At 43.6% G+C, this 23,777-nt stretch overlaps 1 protein-coding gene across 4 annotated transcripts in view; it reads right to left on the bottom strand.

The window, feature by feature from the left end:
* Positions 1 to 10,216, bottom strand: part of POGZ (pogo transposable element derived with ZNF domain) — a 48,652-nt gene extending 38,436 nt beyond the window's left edge. For all 4 annotated transcript variants that reach the window (XM_028088302.2, XM_028088304.2, XM_028088305.2 and 1 more), the window contains exon 1: positions 10,033 to 10,216. The gene's annotated coding sequence lies outside the window, so the exon portion shown is untranslated. The remainder of the gene's footprint in view (positions 1 to 10,032) is intronic.
* Positions 10,217 to 23,777: the final 13,561 nt, after the last annotated feature.

Raw genomic sequence — 23,777 nt, 5'->3', positions numbered from 1 at the left:
AAATTTTAAGGATGGGCCACCTGGGTGGAGCAGTCGGTTAAGCATCAGACTCTTGGTTTCGACTCAGGTTGTGATCTCAGTGTCATGGGATTGGGCCCCAAGTTGGGCTCTGTGCTCGGTGTGGAGTCTGCTTGGGATTCTCTCTCCCTTTCCTTCTGCCCCTCCTGCTCATCTCTCTCTCAAATAAATAAATAAAATCTTAAATTAAAAAAAATTTAAGGACAAAGGTTAACAAAGAGGCTACATTTAGTTTAATCAAGCTCTTTACCAAGTCACTATGTTTTGAAAGACAGTCTTTTCTTGAATACCAAGATAAAAGACAGATCACCTCACAGATATCAAACAAATATCAATCTCAACTATTCCTAACAAAAATTATCTATAGCATATAAGCTTATGTAGCTAATAAGTTTCCTTTCCAAGGAAACGGGGGGGGGGGTGTTAGATAAAGCAAAAAGCCTGTATCTTTAACTTCATTAAATGAAGAGCTCATTTCTCCCTTCAATAAAATTTCCAACAGAGCTAAAAAATTTCATCATATCCCACTGTTCTCCAACACATACCAGGCACAGCTGAAGCTATACAGCCTATCTGCAGAAGAAATTTGGGTTCAACAGCCGTATGTGGGTTACATAAAGGGAAAGCAAATCAGAGGACATTACTAAGGAATCTTCACACATGCCAGTGGATTTTGTCCAACACAGTGATACTCAGAAATGGGAATTTGCCCCTGAAAAGACATTTGGCAATGTCTGGAGAAATTTTTGGTAGTCATAACTATAGGTGGGATTGGGGAGTGCTACTGGCATTTATCTAGTGGGTAGTGGCCAGGGGTGCTATTAAACATCCCATGATGTACAGGTTATCTAGGGACTTACCTACTCTAAAACGTCAATAGTGCCAAGATTGAGAAACCTTGATCAAATTGAATCCATACTCTGAAGGGGGAAAATTTCAAAATAATCATCCCACATCCTAAGCATAAACAACTACCATTTCTTTTTACAGTATCTACCTTCTCAAAAACAGAGAAAATGAGAATACATTTCCAATGAATTGTTCAGATAGTTACATCTCACAAAGTAAAAACATTTTTTATAAAGTTCATATGCATCTGGTTTGTTTCACATTATAATCATCTACATGTGAAACTTGATTTTCTCTTCGTATTCATCTGACTTCTGTGCCATTCTTCTTTTTGCCTGAGTACCTAATTTCTCCTCATAAAACAGGAGCATCATGATGTTGATCTTCTAAGATTATGCTTATTATCAGTAATGCTTGTAACTGTCGGTACGTTGTTAGTATTGACTAGTGAATAATTTTTGTGAAAATAATTTTCCAAAGTCATTTAATCTAATCTCCATTTCTAAAATGTCTGGGTTTTTAAAAAAGATCTATTTATTTATTTGAGAGGGGGAGAGAGGGAGAGGAAGAGAGAAAGAATATCTCAAGCAGACTCCTCGCTTAGCATGGAGCCCCAGGCGGGGCTTGATCACAGGACCCCGAGATCATGACCTGAGTCAAAACCAAGACTCGGACGCTTAACAGACTGAGCCACCCAGGTGCCCTAAAATTTCTGGTTTTGACCCCTTTATAATTCCTCTATGGGTTGCTTCTGCTAAATGTATCAACCCTTCTTGCCTGTCAAACTTCCAAATCATTTTCTCAGAGGGCAGTGAACCAAAATGACATGAAGCAAACCTATTTCTGCGTTTTCTCAAAGTCTTATTGTAATGTTTCAACTTTAAGTTACAGAGGTAGCTCTATATCACAAAAACCAAAGGTTACAACAGTACTTAAGTTTAAATAGAAAAATGTCAGCCAATAATCCAAACTCTGCCTGTCACCAACTGGTGTGTGGCTTGTTCTTTCGTAAACAACAAACAAGCCACCAACAATGCTTCACCTTAATCAAATCAAGCATTTAAATTTAACTTGCAGTTTGTAGGAAACACAGCAAAATAGGAATAAGTAGCACCATAAGGAAATAATAAGGTAAATCCAAAAGGTGGGACAGTCTATAAAGAAATAATCAAATACAGAATATAGAGCATTCTATAAAACTAGTAACAAGTTCTCTTTAAAAATGTGACACAGACACACAGACACACACACACAGTGAGACCAAACTAAAGAGAAACCAAAGAGCCATTACAAGTTCAAGATGTGAACCTTTATTGGATTTTGGTTCATAGAAAAGCTACAAATAAAAAAAAAAAAGGAAAGAAAAGCTACAAATAACATTCTGGGAACAACTGGAACATTTAAATATACAGATTAGATACTAGATGATACATGGGAATTACTTTTTATTATTTTAATTTTTAAATTTGTTTACTTGTTTTTTTAAAGATTTTATTTATTTGACAGAGAGAGAGAGAGCACAGTAGGCAGACGGAGAGGGAGAAGCAGGCTCTCCACTGAGCAGAGAGCCGGACGTGGGGCTCGATCTCAGGACCCCAGGATCATGACGACCTGAGCCGAAGGCAGCCGCTTAACCGACTGAGCCACCCAGGCACCCCAAATTTTTTTATTTTTTAAATCTAAATTCCAGGGGCGCCTGGGTGGCTCAGTTGGTTAAGCAACTGCCTTCGGCTCAGGTCATGATCCTGGAGTCCCGGGACCGAGTACCGCATCGGGCTCCCTGCTCAGCGAGGAGTCTGCTTCTCCCTCTGACCCTCTTCCCTCTCGTGCTATCTCTCATTCTCTCAAATAAATAAATAAAGTCTTTAAAAAAATAAATAAATAGGGACGCCTGGGTGGCTCAGTTGGTTAAGCGTCTGCCTTCGGCTCAGGTCATAATCCCAGGGTCCTGGGATCGAGTCCCACATCGGGCTCCTTGCTCGGCAGGGAGCCTGCTTCTCCCTCTGCCTGCCTCTCCCCCTGCTTGTGTTCTGTCTCTCTCTCTGACAAATAAATAAAAAAACTTAAAAGTTGGTTGGGCGGCTGCCTTCAGCCCGGGTCGTGATCCCGGGGTCCTGAGATCAAGTCCCGCATCGGGCTCCTTGCTCAGCGGGGAGCCTGCTTCTCCCTCTCTCTCCCTCTGCTTGTGCGCTCTCTGTCAAATAAATAAAATCTTTAAAAAAAAAAAAATTCCAGTATAGTTAACATACCCTGTTGGTTTCAGGTGTATGACACAGTGATTCAATAATCCTATACATTACCCAGTGCTCATCAAGATAAGCGAACTCGTAATTCCCTTATTTCACCCATTCCCCCCACAACCACCTAGGAATAACTTTCTAAATTTCCTTAGAACAGTTACATTAGAGTTATGCGGGAGGGTATATTTATTCTTAGCAAATGCATGAAATATTTAGTGGAAGTGTCATGACTGACTTTCAAGTGGTTTAGGAAACTTGCATATTTTGGTACTTTTTTATAGACCTTAGTAAGTTTAAAAAACGTCATATCTAGGTAATGGGTCCATTGCCGGTATTCCTTGTATCGTATTCTTTCACTTTTACATGCATGAACTTTTTTTTTTTTTTTAAGATTTTATTTATTTGAGAGAGAGAAGGCACAAGCAGGGGGGGAGCGGGAGAAGCAGGCTCTCTGCTGAGCAGGGAGCCTGAAGTGGGGCTCGATCGCAGAACCCTGGGATCATGACCTGAGCTGAAGGCAGATGCTTAACTGACTGAGCCACCAGGTGCCCCCTATGCATGAAATTTTCGTAATAAAAAGTTGGGGAGTGGGGCGCCTGGGTGGCTCAGTTGGTTAAGCGACTGCCTTCGGCTCAGGTCATGATTCTGGAGTCCCGGGATCGAGTCCCGCATCAGGCTCCCTGCTCAGTGGGGAGTCTGCTTCTCCTTCTGACCCTTCCCCCTCTCGTGCTATCTCATTCTCGCAAATAAATAAAATCTTTAAAAAAAAAAAGTTGGGGAGATCAGACGAATAAGGTCTGAGTATCTAATGTAAAACATGGTGACTGTAACTGATAACACTATCATATAATCGAAATTTACTAAAAGTAGAACTTAAATGTTCTCACACAAAAAATAAATGTGAGGTGATGAATGTGTTCATTAATTAGATGGAGGGAATCCTTTCACAATGTACATGAAATCACCATAATGTACACTTTAAATATCTTATATTTTGTCAATTATACCCCAATAAAGCTGAAATTAAAAAAAAAAAGAAAAAAGTTGGGGGTAAAAACTACCTATTCATATTTTGGTTGTGATATTTTTATACTACCATATTCTGCCATTATCTTTTGCCATTTACTAAAACTGGTAACCTTGTTGACTGAATTTTCTGTTAATGTATTCTTATTTCTAGGAGCAATTTTCATATAGATTGTATATACATGCTTTTTTTTTAGATTTTTATTTATTTATTTGACAGAGAGACATAGCGAGAGAGGGAACACAAGCAGGGGGAGTGGGAGAGGGAGAAGCAGGCTTCCCGCTGAGCAGGGAGCCCGATGTGGGGCTCGATCCCCGGACCCTGGGATCATGACCTGAGCCGAAGGCAGACGCTTAACGACTGAGCCACCCAGGTGCCCCTGTATATACATGCTTCTTGAAATGTACATGTTAATCAATGTTAGAAAGAAGACATGAATCTAAGGTGGATTATGCAGGGCTACCAAGGAGGTACTCTAGGAGGAGATGAACTTTGCCATCTTCCATTAATCCAACCCATTATTTGACATCTTGGTAACCTATCTGGTTTCTGTATTTTATAACAGTAATTATACTGACAACATGATTTTTGTGCACTCAGTAAGCTTTACTCAACACTGCAGCTCACAGAGGACTATGAGCAATTCCCAGAGCCTTTTAAGTCTCTGGCATTCACCTATCCATCCACAATATGGGTATACCAAATACATCTTTCTAGAGAGAAGTGAATTAATTATATCTTAAGTGTTGGCAAATATGGTAGTCTATACTCAGGTCCTAGCTAATCAGTAAAAGTCTACATAACTGAAAAGCAAGATACAAAGAATCTTTACAAACAATCTGTTATTTAAAAGCAACAAAAAAAATCCAGCAGATACACCCATCAGTCTACTTTTGAGGTACGTAATGCACAGCAAAATTTACCTACCCTCATCTCAAATAATATTAGGAAAACATGTTTTCTACCAAAACTCTCCAGACAGATTTAAATTCCCTTGTCTGGTTCTTTCATAGATGTAAATACCAGGAATGAAGAATTCAGAATTTAACATTTTCAATTCACTGCTAGTATATACCTGTCCATAAATTAAGATAAAAAGAACATATGGAACAGGAAAAATGTTTTAAAAAACAAAACATTTAGGGCGCCTGGGTGGCTCAGATGGTTAAGCGTCTGCCTTCGGCTCAGGTCATGGTCCTGGAGTCCTGGGATGGAGTCCCGCATCGGGCTCCCTGCTCCTTGGGAGCCTGCTTCTCCCTCTGCTTCTCTCTCTCTCTCCTCCTGTCTCTCATGAATAAATAACTAAAATCTTAAAAAAAATAAAAATAAAAATAAAAATAAATAAAAAAAATAAAAAACAAAACATTTAAGAATACACTCTTGGGCGCCTGGGTGGCTCAGTTGGTTAAGCGACTGCCTTCAGCTCGGGTCATGGTCCCGGAGTCCTGGGATCGAGTCCCGCATCAGGCTCCTTGCTCAGCGAGGAGCCTGCTTCTCCCTCTGACCCTCCCCCCTCTCATGTACTCTCTCTTTCTCGCTCTCTCAAATAAATAAATCTTTAAAAAAAAATACACTTTTATTCCAAGGTGAGAAATAAACAATCCTCAAAATAACTGGCATTTATTTTCAAGTTAACTCAATTGGCTTTAAAAAAAATTAATTTTGGAAAACCTGAAGGACTAAAAACCTATAGGACATGGATATGAAACTGATTATTGTTAAATCTGTAAGGAGCTTTTATTTATCCAGTCTTTTGCATGACCTATTTTATCCCTTACAGAATCGAACAGTTACAGAATCTCACATACAAGATTCACAATGTGTTATTTAATAGTGTTAATAATCTAATACTCCCAAACACAAAATATTTTCAATTTACCAGACAGCAAATCTAGCAAGAAGCACCTGGATATAAGTCATGTGCTCTTTACTAAAACAACAACTAAAGTAAGCAGTAAATTCCCTATTTTTAAAGGGTTAAATATTCAGGAGTCCCTTTCCCAAGAAAAGCTTTTCCTCACTGACAGTTGTTACACTTCTACTCCCTTGATATCATTTAACTCTGCTAAATACCAGTAATGTTAGCTTATTTCCCTTTTCTCCTCCCGAGTTACGTGTAAAAATATGTTTCTGTGGATATGGGATTCTCATAGTTGCTTAATACATTCTGCCTGTTGCTATATGTTGCTTTGGTTAAGTATATAGACTATCTGGCCTCACAGATAGCAGGAGTAGGGAAAAATAATCTAAAAACCTTTTCAGATAGCTGCCTATATTGACACAATACTAAAACCCAACAAATGGTAGTTTCTTAAAGAATAGTTGCATCTTGGAATCTGAATCCTTATCAATAAACTCTTCCTACTTTGTTACATTAAGATCCACTGATGTAGGAACACCTGGGTGGCTCAGTCAGTTAAGCATCTGCCTTCGGCTCAGGTAGTGATCCCAGAATCCTGGGATGGAGTCCCCGCATCGAGTCCCCTCATGGGCTCCTTGCTCAGCGGGGAGCTTGCCTCTCCCTCTGCCTGCCACTCCCCCTGCTTGTGCTAGCGTTCTCCCCCTCTCTCTCTGACAAATAAATAAAATCCTTTTTTTTTTAAAGATTTCATTTATTTGACAGAGACAGACACAGCGAGAGAAGGAACACAAGCAAGGGGAGTGAGAGAGGGAGAAGCAGACTTCCTGCTGAGCAGGGAGCCCGATGCAGGGCTCAATCCCAGGACCCTGGGATCATGACCTGAGCCGGAAGGCAAACACTAAACTACTGAGCCACCCAGGCGCCCCAATAAATAAAATCTTTAAAAAATAAAATAAAATAAAATAAAATAAAATAAAATAAAATAAAATAAAATAAAATAAAATCCACCGGTGTACCTTTCCTTCTGAAAGGATCATGGGGCGCCTGGGTGGCTCAGTTGGTTAAGCGACTGCCTTCGGCTCAGGTCATGATCCTGGAGTCCCCGGATCGAGTCCCACATTGGGCTCCCTGCTCAGCAGGGAGTCGGCTTCTCCCTCTGACCCTCCCCCCTCTCCTGCTCTATCTCATTCTCTCTCTCAAATAAACAAGTAAAATCTTTAAAAAATATATATAAATACAATATAAAAAAGATTTAAAAAATCACAACACAGATGTTTTAAGAAAAGGCTTAAAAGGACTGCAAAGCTGTCAAACCTGAGATGTCAACTTTTAACAAATTCTAATTTTCACTCAAATTTTTATTGGTAACAAATTGTCAATTGCTTTCCTCAAAATGACAGGCTCACCTCACTGTCAAGAAAATATGTGCCAAACATTAAAGTGTGAAAAACTGTAGTCAGTTGTTCTTCCAAGTAAAAATGCTGTTCCGGAACAGCTCATGGGGCACCTGAGTGGCTCAGTCATTAGGCGTTTGCATTCAGCTCAGGTCATGATCCCAAGGTCCTAGGATAGAGCTTCACATCGGGCTCCCTGCTAAGTGGGGAGCCTGCTTCTCCCTCTCCCCCTCCCCCCTGCTTGTGTTCCCTCTCTCACTGTGTCTCTGTCAAATAAATAAAATCTAAAAAAAAAAAAAGGAACAAGCAGCTCATAACTCAATCTCGCGAGTGCTTTTCATTATGAGAAGGATCATACCTCCTTAGGCAGCATAAGTGCTTTATGCATCCTTCCCATTCGGTCAGATTCTTAAAAATTAAAAAACAAAAACAACAACCGCCCCCCCCATCTACTCAAGGGTTGAGCTTTAGTAAAAATCATTTTTATCGCTTCATCAAGGACATTCTCACATGGTGTTTCGTGCAACTGCCTTGCTTTGTGCTAAGGCACCACCAGTACTATTACCCGGCTTTGCTTTTGGACCATCAATGCAAATATCACTGGAAAAAAGATAAATAGCATCTTAACATTTTCTATTTTGAAAACAGTTATGACCTCTCAGCTCCCCTGAAAGGGTTGAAGGATCCCCAAAGGTGAGCTGGCCACATTTTAAGAACTGCTCTCAGGGGCGCCTGGGTCGCTCAGTTAAGCATCTGCCTTCAGCTCAGGTCATGATCCCAGAGCCCTGGGATCGAGCCCCAATCGGGCTCCCTGCTCAGTGCAGAGTCTGCTTCTCCCTCCCCGTCTGCCCCTCCACCCCCTGATGGTGCTCTCTCTCGCTCACTCTCTCAAATAAATAAAATCTTAAAAAAACAAAACAAAAAACCTCTGCTTTCCTAGATTATACCACTGGTTCAAGGTGGGGGTGGAAACGAACAAAATCCTGTTCATCCCAAGAGTCTCCATTCTGTTAGTTCCTTTAGCTTGAGATACACCACCACCATGACTGTTACAACCCTAAGAAGGGGACGGAAATCAAGGACATAAACTGCCATTTAATTGTTTTAAGATATACTGAGCACTTTTACACTAAACCAGTAATTCTCAATGTGGTTACCTCAGCCGGACTGCGGGTTAAAAATGTAGAGAAGATGGCACTCCCTATCCCACCCAAAAAGACTTGGGGATGAGGGCCCCAAAACAGCTCTTTCCGCAATCTCCAAGGTACTTTTTATGTATCCCGAAGTTAAAGATTGTGCGAACTAGTTCGAATTCACAATCCAACTTCCAGTTCCAGTTTCCAGTTCCAGGGTCTGGAAATTCAACGTCGTTCATCAGGAAGCAGCCCTCCCCGCCCCCGCCATTTCCCCTCCCTCTAGATGGGAAAATCTTTGAAAGTAAAACTTCGTTTCTCTAGGGTTTTGAGCTGCGGTGGGAGGTGTCTAAAAGAGTGTAGAAGGCTAGGCTACAATCTGCAACAGGAAAGCACTTGTTCTGAGGTGGTACAACTGTTTCCCAATTTCCATCTGGAAAACGAGATTGGGCTAATTGACTTCCAAGACTCTTCTCAGCTCTACCTTTTTCTGAGCTGAGAACGTCCAAAAAAAGTGAGCAGAGGTATGTCCAGTCATTAACAGTCTGGGGGAATCCCGTGTCTGACGGGAGAGGAAATCAAGGCAACTCGCAGAAAGGAGGGAAAGCAGGTGGATCAACGACATCACTCCTTTCCAGTAGGTGCCGAGAATCTAGAAAAAATAGTCCCTGGGATAAACATGGCGCCCACCGCGGCAGGATATAATCATCAGAAAATAAAGGTTTTCCGCCCCATCCCATCTTATAAATCACGGCGCCAACCCAAGAAATTTTAGAGCCAAGGGAGGAGACTTTGTAAACTAGCTGCAGTGCACTAAGGCTTAGGATGTACTATTGGACCAAGCAGAGATTACATAACACAACGGAGCGGCACAGCGATCACTCATTTTCCTCCTCGCGCTCAAAAAGAGCGCCCCACTCCTTCGCCGGCGGGGGCGCGGCGGGAGAACCGAGCGCTACCCCCCCGGGACGTCACCTCGGCGCGGCCTCGCCCCCTCGCCCGCCCCTCCCGCCGCGCCCCGCTGTCTCACAGCCGCCCGCGCCCCCGCCCCCTTCCCCGCAGGCCGCCGCCCGCGCCCGCGCCCGCCCACTCCTCCGAGACGCCTCGCGCCGGGCGTGCGTGTGGACGTCGGGTGTGTGCGGGGCCGTGGGGCGCGAGTGCGCGCGCGCGCGCCGCGGCGGACGCCGGGGGGCGGGGGCGACCGGCAGGCAAGCAGGGGCCACCCGGCCCGGCCCGCTGCGCGGCTCCCGGGGCTCCCGGGGCTCCCGGGGCGCACGCACTCACACTCGCGCTCACGCGCCGCACCCCACTCCCGCCGCCGCCGCAAGCCGCGCCGCCACTCGCGGGGGAAGGGGGCGCGCGCCACCGGGCCCCCGCCCCCACCCCTCGCGCACCCGCCCCATCCCCCTCTCATTGTCTCGCTTCGGAGCGCCTCGCCGAGCGAAAAGATAACGGAACCCCCGGGAGAAGGGGGTGGGGAGAGAGAAGGCTCGCCCGCTCGCTCACTCACCTCCCGTGGTCGTCGCCGCCGGTAGTCTGACCCGAGGAAGGCGCCGTCGCCTTAAAGGGACCTTGCACCCGGCGCCGGGAGAAGGGGGTGGGAGCAGGGGAGGGGACGGGGGCTTGGGGGAGACGGCTGAGAGGGAACCGTTGAGAGCTCGTCTCCCCGAGGGTGAAAGGAAACCTCCCTCGGGTTCGAGTGATTTGGGGTGGATTTTTTTCCCGAGGGGGGCGGGGGGGGCCCCGAGGGAGGGGGGTGGGGGGGCCAAGGAATGCGGCTCCGTGTACGGGAGCTGGCGCGGGGGAGAGAGACTCCGACTCCCCCCACCGACCCTCTCGCCCCGCGGAGTGATACGTTTCGTCACTTCCGCCCTCCCCCTCTCATGGCCTTTCAATTGGTTGGAGTGTGTGGCACGTCATGGGCTCATCCTAACCCCTGCCCGGGCTTCTTTTCTAGTCAAGTTTGTCTGGGCCTGCAAATAAATAAATAAATAAAAACATTTTTTTTTTTTTTAATGAAATAAAGAATAATTAGTTTCAGAAGCAACATCTAAATTTTGGTGAGAAAAATGGGATTTCCAAAGAAAATATTGCCCAATTCACTTGCCTGGACTTTCCAAGGAAATTTTGGGAATCTCCCCACTTTCCACTCAAGGCTTGTACCTAACCAAGAAGGGAACCTCATGCCACAAGCCAGATGGTGAGGCCCAATGGCACCAACAACTGTCATTGGAACAAAGGCAGCAAAATGGCACATAGTCTTCCTCAGAAGACATTCAGCCAAGTAGTCTTATGGCAGTAACCTTAAGTGAAGAACTTTTAAAAGCCATTTTTACTCTGAACGCTTCTGGATTCTGGAAAGAAATCACATATATTGCTTATCAAAGTGATTCATGTATGGAAACTGCTTTGAAGCCATTGTCAATAGACTCAGCAGAGATCCTCAATTCTAAGAAACTGTAGATTCCACATCTGTGCTTTTTGCTCCAATCAAGACTGAGATGGATAGGCCCAAAGAAATTGATGGGTCCATTCCAGACCATCCACCTGTAATTTTTCCCCAAACAAAAAGTAACCTCTTTTCCAGGTGGCTAAGAAATTTTGTTCTTTACTTCTAGAGTTGATGATAATATTGTAATATTTTCCTTGGATATGTGAGTATATTGTTGCTTTCTAAGCAATACACATATATTTGCTCCAAACCAAATGTAAATCAAAGTACTTAGTGCATGACTGGGGAGATTCAGAACCATATTTATTCATTTTTTTATATATGTACACTCCATTCAAACCACCAGACTGAAAATAGGCCATGGAAGTAGGCATTACAAATTGTGCACCCATGCACATGTGTATACATGATGCCATCGATTTTCTTTCCACTTCATCTCATTTCATACCAAGAACATGTGAAAGGTTTCAACTTGTCATTTTTAGCAAGAACTTTATTATCTGGATTGAAAAAAATTACTAATCCTTCTGAAAAGTACTTCTGAAGCCTTTCCAGACCTGATCTGGAAAAGCCCATGATGGGATTATGGAATCAAGCACCACAAGACAAATTCTACACGAAACTCAAATCCTATTCTATGCTTTCCTGCAATAATTATAATTCACTATAGTGTTATCTGTCTCTGAAATATTCTTGTTGAAATGTATTTTGCCATACTGAAAGTGCCAGTTTATCCTCTCTGCCAATGAGGTCTAGTCCAGCTGACAGTACTGTGCACTGTTGACCAGTAACCATTAGCATACCATACTGAATATGTGTCATGCATCCATTCACTTATTCACCACAGTTTTATTGAGTACTTTGCTATATGCAAGCACTGGTCTAGGTGCTGGGAGTACAGCAACAAAGAAAGCAAACAAAATTCCTGATTTCATGAAACTTGTCCTCTAGTGGGGAGAGACATACAATATATACATAAACAAATTGTTGCAATATCTATTGTTGAATAACAAATGGCCCCCAAACTTAGTGGCTTAGGACAACAACAATTTTATTATTATCTTTCATGGTTCTGGGAGGTGATTAAGCTAAGCAGTTTTCACTTGGAGTCTCATGCAGGGGCTGGGGCTGAAATCATCTCAAAAGGTTCCTCAAATATCTGGAAGTTGGTGATGGTTGTTGGCCAGAACAGCTGACTGTTGGCCTCTCCATATGGCCTGGGCTTCCTCATATCATAGTGGCTGAATTCCAAGATTGAGTGCCTCAAGAGGACTAGGCAGAGTTTATATGGCTTTTTGTGACCTAGCCTCAGAGGTCACAAAGCATCACTTCCACCACACTTAAAGGCTGCCCTCGATTTGAGGCCAGTGGGAAACATTTCTCAGAGGAAGTAGTAGAAATATCACATTGTAAGAAGAATCTGTAGCATGGGAAATCTTGTTGTGGCCATCTTGGAAACTATAATCTACCACACATCATATCAGTAGATATATAGTAGGTGATAATATGATAGGTGCTATGGATGGAGAAAAGGGCAGGAGAGGGCAAACTGGGAGTGTGGTACAGAGGTGGGGATGGGAAAGTCCTTATTTTATGTGGGGTGGTTGGAAAAGGTTTCATTATTAAGGCGACATTTGAGCGCAGACCTGAAGAAAGTGAAGACAACTTCAGAAAGTGAAGTCATTAGAGGATTTTGAGCCCAGGATTGACATGACCTGACATTTTTAAAGGAACACTCTGGCTGCTTTTAGAGAATAACTGGAAGGGGCAAGGAGTATATGCAGGAAGATGACTTAGGAGCCTTTTGCAATAATCCAGGTGAGGTGGTAGTGGCCTGGACCGGGTGGGAACCGTGGAGCTGCTGCTTCCTTCAACTGAGTGAGTTCTGCAGTGTGTTGTTTAGTTCTCTGTGACCTATTTTTCGGTAATTTCATTTGTGTCCTGGAAGACAGGTTTTTGGTTTTTTTAAGATTTATTTATTTATTTATTAGAGGGGGGGAGGGGTGGAGGGAGAGACTCCTGCAGCAGGGACTCCCTGCTGAGCACGGAGCCCCACTCAGCTCTACTCAGGCTCCCTCCCAGGACCCTGAGATCATGACCAGAGCTGAAATCAAGAGTCGGCTGCACAGTGGACTGAACCACCCAGGCGTTGTGCTGGGAGACAGTTTTGACCCATAATGGCTAACAAAATGTGGGAGTGACGGTGCCCTGCCTGCCACAAAGAAATAAAAGAAGAACATCATGTTGAATGTTAAAATGGGAGTTTTTTTTGGGTACGGGAGGCACCTTTGAGGAAAGAGTTCAGGAAACTAGGGTAAGGATCAACAATCAGGGAATGGAGCAAGCTCTTTGCATTATAAGAGATGTCCTAACTATGCCACAGCCAGGAAGACTGATCAACTGTTAAATGACTAATTGCTGGAAGAAAGCAGTAGTAGAGACATTTTATAACTTTGGGGGATGTGAAGAGAACTCCACCACCCTGCAACACTAGAGCAACATCTGCAAAAGGACTCTACAGTTAGTGCTCTCCCATTTCCAGAAATGTATTCCCTGTGCTAAAGACGGAATGCGCATATGAATTTGGACAGTGTTGGAACATTTTGCTGTCCTCAGCTGACACACAAGTTTCTAGAGTGAATAGAACTGATAGCTGTGGTCTCTTATACTTGACCCATCTTGATAATGATGGGAAACCAAAGTAGCAGAGCAGATAACCTGGATTGAAACCTTAGAATTCCATTCACATGTGCCCCTACAACATATTAGGGAGGGATCTGAAAGCTAATCTAGTTTGGTATATTGGAAATTGTACCCTAATACTGCTGCTAAAAAGCTACCTCTCCCTGTCTTCAGTAGCCAACTTAGAAAAATTGAATCCTCTCCATATGGGTTTCTAAAAAAGTTCAAAAGTTAATGGAAGTCCCAAGTTGGGCATTTCACAGTTAGGTAGCCGGAGACTGTTTCTTTTCTACAGTTTATGGAAACACTTATTTGCTTCCTTGGCTTATGGTTTCTGCCACGAGTTGAAAATTAGAACCACCTGTAGCTTGGAGAGTGTCAAGGCAGAGAGACAAATGATTTCAACATGTCTTCAAAAGCAGTGATCCATGGGTGCCCCTCTGCCCTTGTTTTGCTAATATTCCAGACCCAACACCCACTGCTCAGGTTCAGTGTGAAGCTGACCCATACTTGTCAGACTGAGGAGTGGAGAGGATTGTGAGGTCAGTCCAGGCAGAAAGCAGCTTCAATGGGGGACAATGCCAGGTTTCTTTAAAATGAACATCTTGCTCTCTGCAACTTACCCTCAGGGTGGTCCAAACTAGGAACTCAAAGGGAGCTACTCATTCTGCAAGATGTGAGAGCTAGAAAAACAGTGGAGAAATTTTCACCATCAGAACATCTCCCAGCCCCAAAAGATTGACAGCTGATTGCACTGAACCTGGGAGTCAAGAGAAGTCCACACATACGGGTGGGAATATATGCATAATGTGATGGGATATGCCTAACTTCATGGGGAAATCATTGTGACATAAAGGGCAAGTGATCAATGTTTGACCAGCGACAAATAAAAAATGGGGAACCCAGAGGCTGCTGCTAGGTTGTATTTAAAAATATTATGTGCTACCTCCCTATGTTTAGAAGAGCTGAGGACTTTCCTAGGGGCTCAGAAAATTCTCAAGAGGTGAGAAATAACTGGCGGACGTTTTTAGACTGGGTTTCTAAAATAAACGTTGCTGGGGCGCCTGGGTGGCTCAGTCGGTATGCAACTGACTTCAGCTCAGGTCATGATCCCAGGGTCTTGGGATCGAGCCCCACATTGAGCTCCCTGCTCTGCGGGGAGCCTCCTTCTCCCTCTCCCACTCCCCCTGCTTGTCTTCCCTCTCTTGCAGTCTCTCTCTCTCTGCCAAATAAATAAATAAAATCTTAAAAAAAATTACAGGTCTCATCTTTAAAAAAATAATAAAGTAAAATAAAATAAAATAAAATAAACGTTGCTCATTAGCTTTCAGTAAAAAACAACTGAAGGTCTCTGCCTTCCAAATATATTTTGCAAGAAATGGATGAGCAGCAATTTCATCAGGCATCAAGACTTTTCTGTGAGTTGCTGTATGATTTTTTTTTTAAAGATTTTATTTATTTATTTGAGAGAGAGAGAGAACGAGAGATAGAAAGCACGAGAGGGAAGAGGGTCAGAGGGAGAAGCAGACTCCCTGCTGAGCAGGAAGCCCGATGTGGGACTCGATCCCGGGACTCCAGGATCATGACCTGAGCCGAAGGCAGTCGCTTAACCAACTGAGCCACCCAGGCGCCCTGCTGTATGATTTCATGGAAGGTAATAATTTATTTTATTTATTTATTTATTTATTTATTTATTTTTTAGAAATATTTTTATTTTATTTGAGGGAGCGAGAATGAGAGATGGAGAGAGAGCACATGAGAGGGGGGAGGGTCAGAGGGAGAAGCAGACTCCCTGCTGAGCAGGGGGCCCGATGTGGGACTCGATCCCGGGACTCCAGGATCATGACCTGAGCCGAAGGCAGTCGCTTAACCAACTGAGCCACCCAGGCGCCCATGGAAGGTAATAATTTAGTTAAACTTTGAATTAAATTAGTATTATTTAAGAGACACCCAGAAGCAAAGCTACATTTGTTTCATCTGGGTTGTTGCTACGGAGTTGAGCAGGTATGATTATCAAGTAATTAAACTGATTCCATAAAACTTCGCGGAAAAATTAATTGGATTACTTTATAGACACATTTGTTATGTGGTTTGTTCACTATAATAGATTGCAAAGTACAATTTAATAAAAATTTCCTATTTTTCTCTAGGATACATTCTTTTCTAATTTAGCAGTGTTTGTATTTTATTATAGTCATGAATAATTTCCAGAACACAATTGCAGACATTAAGCAACTTGATTCATTCTTCTGAAGGACAAGAGGATTAACATCATTGTTTTACAAAGAGGAGACTCAGGCTCCAGAATTTAGTTTTAAAGGTTTCTGGTGTAGTTAGGTGATCACATCCTTTGGGGTGTCTTCTTATTGTTGAGTATTTACAGTAGGAGTTAGAGGTAGCAAGAGGGCCATCTCCTAAGACAGCCAGAGATTTTTTTTTTTTTTAAGATTTTACTTACTTATTTGACAAAGAAAGACAGCGAGAGAGGGAACACATGCAGGGGGAGTGGGAGAGGGAGAAGCAGGCTTCCCACTGAGCAGGGAGCCCGATGTGGGGCTCGATGCCAGGACCCTGGGACCATGACCTGAGCCGATGTGGGGCTCGATGCCAGGACCCTGGGATCATGACCTGAACTGAAGGCAGACGCTTAACGACTTAGCCACCCAGGCGCCCCCAGAGATTCATTTTTAATGTCTTTTGTATCGCCTGAGACATAAAGTTAGTTTAATGTCTTTTGTACCGCCTGAGACACACTGAAAATGTGAAAGTGCCAAGATTCACCAATTTAAAATAATTTTATGGGAGCAAAATGATTTAGCCTTCATTCATCCAGGAAATTGTTCGCATTTCTACCCTTGGGTGTAAATGCATTGGTGTGGGGGCGCCTGGGTGGCTCAGTCATTAAGCGTCTGCCTTCAGCTCAGGTCACGATCCCAGGGTCCTGGGATTGAGCCCCACATCGAGCCCCGCATCGAGCCCCGCATTGAGCCCCGCATTGAGCCCCGCATCGAGCCCCGCATGGGGCTCCCTGCTCAGTGAGAAGCCTGCTTCTCCCTTTCCCACTCCCCCCGCTTGTGTTTCCTCTCTCGCTGTGTCTCTCTCTGTCAAATAAATAAAATCTTTACCAATAAAAAAATTTTTAAAAATAAAATCTTTACAAAAAGTAAATAAATAAATGCATTGGTGTGTAAGTCCTTGTGAGTCAGGTGTAATATGAGTTTCTTCTTTCCTATGCACCCTGCTTCCTGGGAGCCTCTGGTCTCTGCTTCTCCAATTCAGAGATCTTATTCCTAATCTAGAAAAGTGTATCTTAACCTTTTCTGCATTATGAACCTCTTGAAAATCTCTATGAAAGCTATGGATTATCTCCCTACAAAAAATGCACATTGGTACATGGATGTAAAATTTTGCAAATACTTTCAGGCTTAAAGCCCATTTGTGTGCTTCTGTACGAATCCCAGGGAAAGAATCTCAGGCCCTGGGTTCATTGGACAAGATCCTTCACTCCCTGTCTTTGCAGAGAAGTGATATATTTCTTAGCAATAAAGGTGTGTTGTCATTGTCCTGGTGAAATCCAGGGTATATTAGGCAATGTGGGGCTCGATCCCAGGACTCTGGGATCATGACCTGAGCTGAAGGCAGACACTTAACCAGCTGAGCCACCGAGGTGTCCCTTATTATTAGTTCTTAAGATATACTATACCATAATGTAAGTATTTTATGGAACATGATAAAATTTTACTACATTCATGGATAACAGGCTCCTATTCTGATTCTTTCCCAGATTTCCCACCTTAAAGTATCTCTTCGAAATAGTTTGGATCTTGAGCAAAGGTATCTTTTATAAAATTGCTAGAAGTAATAACTTCCAAGAAATAAGTAGTTTATTATCTTTAATCAGCCAAATGTTCAGCAAAAGCCTATTATTTCTTCCATATATTAATGAACAAAACAGCATAGAAGGTAACAATATTACCAAGTGCAAATGTGTGTGGTCCAGATAATTACAGAATAGAACACATAAAACAATGCTAACTGTGTGAGACAGACAGTATGTTCTGGAAAGAGAAAGGAAAGCTCTGTGCAGGTTCAAGTCTTCAGAGAAAGCTTCTTGAAAGGAGTGGGGCTCAGATCTCATCTTGAAGCATGGTTAGAATATGGATAAATGAGGGAAGGGAAGAAGGCATTTCAAGTGGACAACAGAATGAGCAAGGTACTGATCAAACCTATAAAGGTAAATAAAATATTAGGTTGATTAATATAAAATCTTTGAAGGTTTTTTTGTAGGCAAAAAAAGCAATCTAATATCAGCAATTTTCTGTTTTCGAGTTAATAAAAGTGGCATTTATGGAGTAGTACACTGGAAGTTTCAACTGTATGGGAGTTGAAGGGAGAGAGAGAATCTCTCAAGCCCACTCCACTTTGAGCGTGGAACCAAATCAGGGCTCCCTCTCCCAACCCCGAGATCATGACTTGAGCCAAAACCAAGAGTTGGACACTTAACTGACTGAGCCATGCAGGCGCCCAGCAATGTTTTCTTTTTTACACTGAGTGGTAGGTACATAAGTTCCTTATATTACTTCTTATTTCTTGTGGTTCTTAAATATTTTACAATTATCTCATTAAAATAATTTAAAGAAAAATAAAATAAAATAATTTAAAGGAGAGCAAAAAAGGAAGTTAAGTCTTATCAAATAATTTAAGCAATCCTTTTAGGTTACCTTTAGGTAACACTCATTCTCTTTAGGAAAATACCCTTGGAGACGCCTGGGTGGCTCAGTTGGTTAAGCATCTGCCTTGTCTCAGGTCATGATCCCAGGGTCCTGGGATCGAGTCCCACGTTTGGCTTCTTGCTCAGCAGGAGCCTGCTTCAAGGTCTGCCTGCCTGTCCTCCTACTTGTACTCCCTCTCTCTCTCTCTCTGGCAAATAAATAAATAAGATCTTGAAAGAAAGAAAGAAAAAGTAAGAAGAAAGAAAGAAAGAAAGAGAGAGAGAGAGAAAGAAAGAGAGAGAGAAAGAGAGAAAGAGAGAAAGAGAGAAAGAGAGAAAGAAAGAAAGAAAGAAAGAAAGAAAGAAAGAAAGAAAGAAAGAAAGAAAGAAAGAAAAAGAAAGAAAGAAAGAAAAAGAAGAAAGAGAGAAAAAATAACACTGGGTTTTCTCAGTATTCTCACATCTTCACTTTTTTCTCCAGTTTTCCCCCAAATGGTTTAGGGGGCAAGCACAGCTTATGCAATTGTATGACAAAGGAGATAATCCAAGAGACCCCTAAATGCAATGTGGACTGTTCTGGCCTTTGGGACGTTGTCCCTTCCCCACCAGACCACTGCTTGTCCTGCTGGTATTGGCAGCTGAAAGATATAGTTCCAGACCATGTGGATATAACTTGTGAGCTGGCCTTTGGTTGCTCAGGCCTCATGACTGTCTCTCAGCCTCCCCTCAGCTCTCTGGCTCTACAGATCCTACAAATTACAGTCTGTCTCTGAGGCCCATTAGGCTTGGCCCTCGTTGGTGGAGGCAGGTGATCCACCCTGCAGGCTTCACTACTGTGTCACCTTGCTCTAGTTTGCTAAGGTCACCCCTCCAACAAGTTCCTCAGCCAGATACCGTGGCCCTCGTTGACAGCCTCCCCGGAAAGCCAGACCCCAGGGCCTTTGGTCCGAGTACCCTTTTACCTGATGTGTTATGCCGGAGGGAGATACAGAGCACCCCAAAGGGAGCAAGTCCCTGCTATTCCCTCCAATCACATGATGTACCTTGTCATTTCTATTTGAGAGAGAGAGAACATGAGCGGGGGGTGGGGGGGGGGAGAGAAACAGACTCCTTTGCTGAGCAGGGAGCCCCATGTGGGGCTCCATCCCAGGACCCTGGGATCACGACCTGAGCCGAAGGCAGACACTGAACTGACTGAGCCACCCAGGCGCCCATCTCGTCATCTCCAGACAGAAATCTGGAAAGGAGACATCGAGACATCTGAGTTTTCCTTCCCCCCTTATTCTCTCTTCCACTCTTTCTTCCCATTATCCCCCAGGACCAACAAACATGGGCTTCCCTGCCTTCCTCCACTCTGTGTCCTTCTACCTCTGAGCAGCAGACATCGCGGCCTAGCAGTCATACCCTTTGGGAGAGAAGTTCCTGAGTTAAGTCCTCCAAGCTGGTATCTTCAGGGAGTCAAACACTTTTTTTTTTTTTTTAATCTTGAAAGGAATTTAGGAAATCTTTCAAGCCACTAACCTGGCTTAGAAACTTCTTGTCTTGCTATAAAGTTCTATTTTGGAAGTCAGAAGCTGAATATCTCAGTATTTCCCCCCCTTCCTTCTCTAACAAATCCTTATCTTCCTCAAGCAGATGGATGCCAAGGGCCAACTAAGGATAAATTCATTTATTCATAAAGGAACAAGGAAAGTACACTGTTTCTCAAAATAATACTTTTCTAATTGCACTAAAATTCTCCCCATCCTGTTCCGCTCCTTCATAGATCTCCAACAATTGCCCCATGACAGATCAAATTCCAAGATTTATTGCCAGGGGTGATGCTCAAAATGTTGAACAACCAGCTGAATAGCATCGCTGACCCATGATGAACACATAGAGGAAAGAGAACAAGTTAAGTCAGTTCCCAGTGTTTGCTCTTCCTCTCTCCCAAGGCACATGTGTGTAGGGCTTGGAGAATGTTTTACCCAGGGGCTCTTCTTCTTCAGCCGGTGTTTGGAATGACCCCCTCCTGCCTGGTAGGCAAGATCTGTGGAGTGTGCCTGGTGCCAGTTAACAAGGCATGACTTTAAGGAACATAAATATCTCATTGATGTCACAACTGCCTTTTAGGCAGGAGGTCTCTGGGGGAAAATGTTCAGGTTCAATATTCAGGAAGTCAGCGAGGAAAAGTGAAAGGAGAGCCTGGTGGTATTTGAAGAATCATGCCAAACACTAGCCAGCACCTCACTTAACCCTATCTAAGCTTAATGTCTTCAACTGTGAAACAAGGTTAAAGAGAATTTACTGCCCTAATGCATGTAAGATGCTTAGTACAGAAAAGTGTTGAGTGAATATCAGCTATTAATGTAAACCTGAGAAATGTTTATTATTACAATTATTTTATTATTGTTGTTACTGGGCCAGCGTCTCACTATTTACTATGAAGAGTATTTCCTGGCCATCAGCGCCCTTAGCCACACATACCTGTGGGACTTCTTTTTTTTTTTTAAAGATGTATTTATTTATTTTGAGAAAGTGAGAATGAGAGAGAGAGAGTACATGAGAGTGGGGAGGGTTAGAGGGAGAAGCAGGCCCCTCTGCGAGCAGGGAGCCCGATGAGGGACTCAATCCCGGGACTCCAGGATCATGACCTCAGCCGAAGGCAGTTGCTCAACGAACTGAGCCACCCAGGCGCCCACCTGTGGGACTTCTGATACAAATATCGAATTAAAGAAAATGGCAGGAATGAATGAATGAATGAATGAATGGAGACTGGGTATCGCCAGCAACAGGGTAGTAAAGAGAAAACTCAGTCACAGACCACGCCCCTGTTTGGCATAAAAGAGAGCTTCCCCTATACTGAGAAGGAACAAAATCAAATCAAGCACTACTGCCTTTCATATTATCTATACAGGTATAAAACTTTTAAAATGAGCAATAAGGGAAAAAATACATATTTTAAAATAATATAAACTAAAATAAACTAGATAAGGGGAATATTTGATGACATAATATCAGGGTCTTCAGACACATTTGGAATGTGGCCATAAGCCCGGGTCACAGGATAGAAGAGGGGAAAAAAGGGAGCTTGGCAGAACTGCCTTCATATTTTAAGTTATAGCTTTCTTTACTGAAATAATAGCTTTAAGGAGATAAATTATTCACAAATCATTAATAGCAGATGCTGAGATGGGAAGATAATAAGCAAGAAAGATAATTAAAGCCTGTGTTCTTTAAAATGAAGTATAGAGGCATAAATTGGATGACTTTTCAAAGCTTTCCAATCTAATCATCCTAAAATAATTGTCTAGTGCTGAGGTTTTCAAACATTTTTCGACATTTCGACCTGGTACATGCAAACACACACAATTTCCACCTGGTACATGCAAACACATACAATACAGGTTTCTTTTTTTTTTTTTAAAGATTTTATTTATTTATTTGACAAAGAGAGACACAGCGAGAGAGAGAACACGAGCAGGGTTAGTGGGAGAGGGAGAAGCAGGCTTCCCGCTGAGCGGAGAGCCCGATGTGGGGCTCGATCCCAGAACCCTGGGATCATGACCTGAGCCGAAGACAGACGCTTAAGGACTGAGCCACCCAGGTGCCCTGATACAGGTTTCATAAAAGAATACTGATCCTTACTATGTAATACTTTTTCTTTCCTTCCTTCCTTCCTCCCTCCCTCAGTCTCTCCCTCCCTAATATTCTTCTCAAACCGATTTGCCACTCACAGTTTGAAAAATACAGGTCTAGTGGGTTTTCCTAAATATTTCTGTAGGTTGTTTACTCACCAGAATTCAGCGAACTGCCCCAAAGGGCAGTTTCAAGGTTGGACTTTTGTCTCTAGGATTTAAGAAGTCATTCCCAGGGCACCTTGGTTCCCCTATAGGACAAACATGAGAATCAATAGAACGAACGAACTGCAAAGTCTAAAGACAAGAACCATTTGTCTAGTGGAATCTATTTTATATTATTTATTAATTTTTTTACAAAAACCTCCATCTTAAATATTTAGCACCACAGTGCACCTTTTACAACTAACCCAACACACAACTCTGGCTCGGGAGCCCAGCTATTCATTTCCATGCAAGAGAAACCTCTCTCCCAAAGCCAGGCTCCCGCGGGTCCCGCTAGCGCCCCAGCCCTTCTCCGGCCTCGGGTTAACTTTTCCCTCCAGTTTGGTGGAAGGTTACCTTAGAAGAAAATAGTCCCCACCCTCTAAAAACTTTTCAGGGGGAAAGAAGGCGTTGGACGTGCGAGCGGGTGGGCTGCGCGGGCAGGGGCCGCGGAGCCGGGACCGGCCGGCGGGGCGGGGCGGGGCGGGGCGGGCTGGCGGCGCCAGGCGGCGGGCGGCTGGGGCGGGCCGGCGGGGAGGGGAAAAGAAAACCTGAAGTCCCAGGCGGGATAGCGTCGGCCTGCGCGCCTCTGGTGAGCGCCCGCCGCCCGGGAGGGGGCGCTGGCGGTCGGGGAGCTGAGGAGGGGGCCGAGGTCTCCCTGCCCCACGCCCCCACCCCCGGGGGAGGTTTAGTCTCCGGTCGCCTAGAGCCGCCTTTTATTGATAATTTCTTTTTGTCGTCGTCATCTCTCGGCCTCAGACTGCATTAAGGGAGCCATATTGAGAGTGCAGAAAATGAGGTGACCTGGAGAAAAAATTTAAAATGTGATTTAAAAAATAGAGTTTTTCCTACTTCCTTTTTCTCTCAAATTACTTTACATGTAAGTTACATTTGGAAAGGCTGCAAGGTCAGGCTTTCCAAGGCTGTCTTCTGCCCTCACCTGACACTTAACATAAGATTTTGGTGTGATGGTAATTTTGCCAAATGGAGGTCGACTCCCCCAAACATCACCCTGGTAAGTAATGAACATTTCCATGGGTGAAGACTTAGTTTTGCTTTACTTCTTCTAATACATGTCTCTTCTTTGAGTGGGTAAGAGTATACCTAGGTCAGCCCTGGTTAATTCAGATTGTTTTTTAAAAATTCCTCGGCTAGGGGCACCTGGGTGGCTCAGTCGGTTAAGCATCTGTGTTCGGCTCAGGTCATGATCCCAGGGTCCTGGGATTGAGTCCTGCGTGAGGCACCTTGCTCGGCGGGGAGTCGGCTTCTCCCTCTGCCTGCAGCTCCTCCTGCTTGTGCTCTCTCTCTGACCAAAAAAAAAAAAAAAAAATCTCTATGGTAGGTAATTTCCCTAGTTTCTTATTCAGATTTAGGGAATTTTGCTTTATTGCCCCATGCATTTTAAGTGTCTGGCCATGCTATTCTTAGTGTAGATAGAAAACAGCCTGTCTCTTTCTCTCCCTCTCTCTCGTTTGGCACTGTCAACAAACATTTGGGGAGTACTTAGTTCAGGAGGCTGCTGGGTACCACAAATTAAGCAATCTGACATACCTGTTAATTTCATTAGAAATAGCATTTGGGGCTCTTTT

The sequence above is a fragment of the Eumetopias jubatus genome, unplaced genomic scaffold (genome assembly GCF_037043125.1).
Source record: "Eumetopias jubatus isolate StellerSeaLion01/CBP00866 unplaced genomic scaffold, mEumJub1_p1.0 scaffold_4, whole genome shotgun sequence".
In the NCBI taxonomy this organism is placed as follows: Eukaryota; Metazoa; Chordata; class Mammalia; order Carnivora; family Otariidae; genus Eumetopias; species Eumetopias jubatus.
Note: the sequence above shows the minus strand (reverse complement) of the source record. Positions and strands in the feature narration are given on the sequence as shown.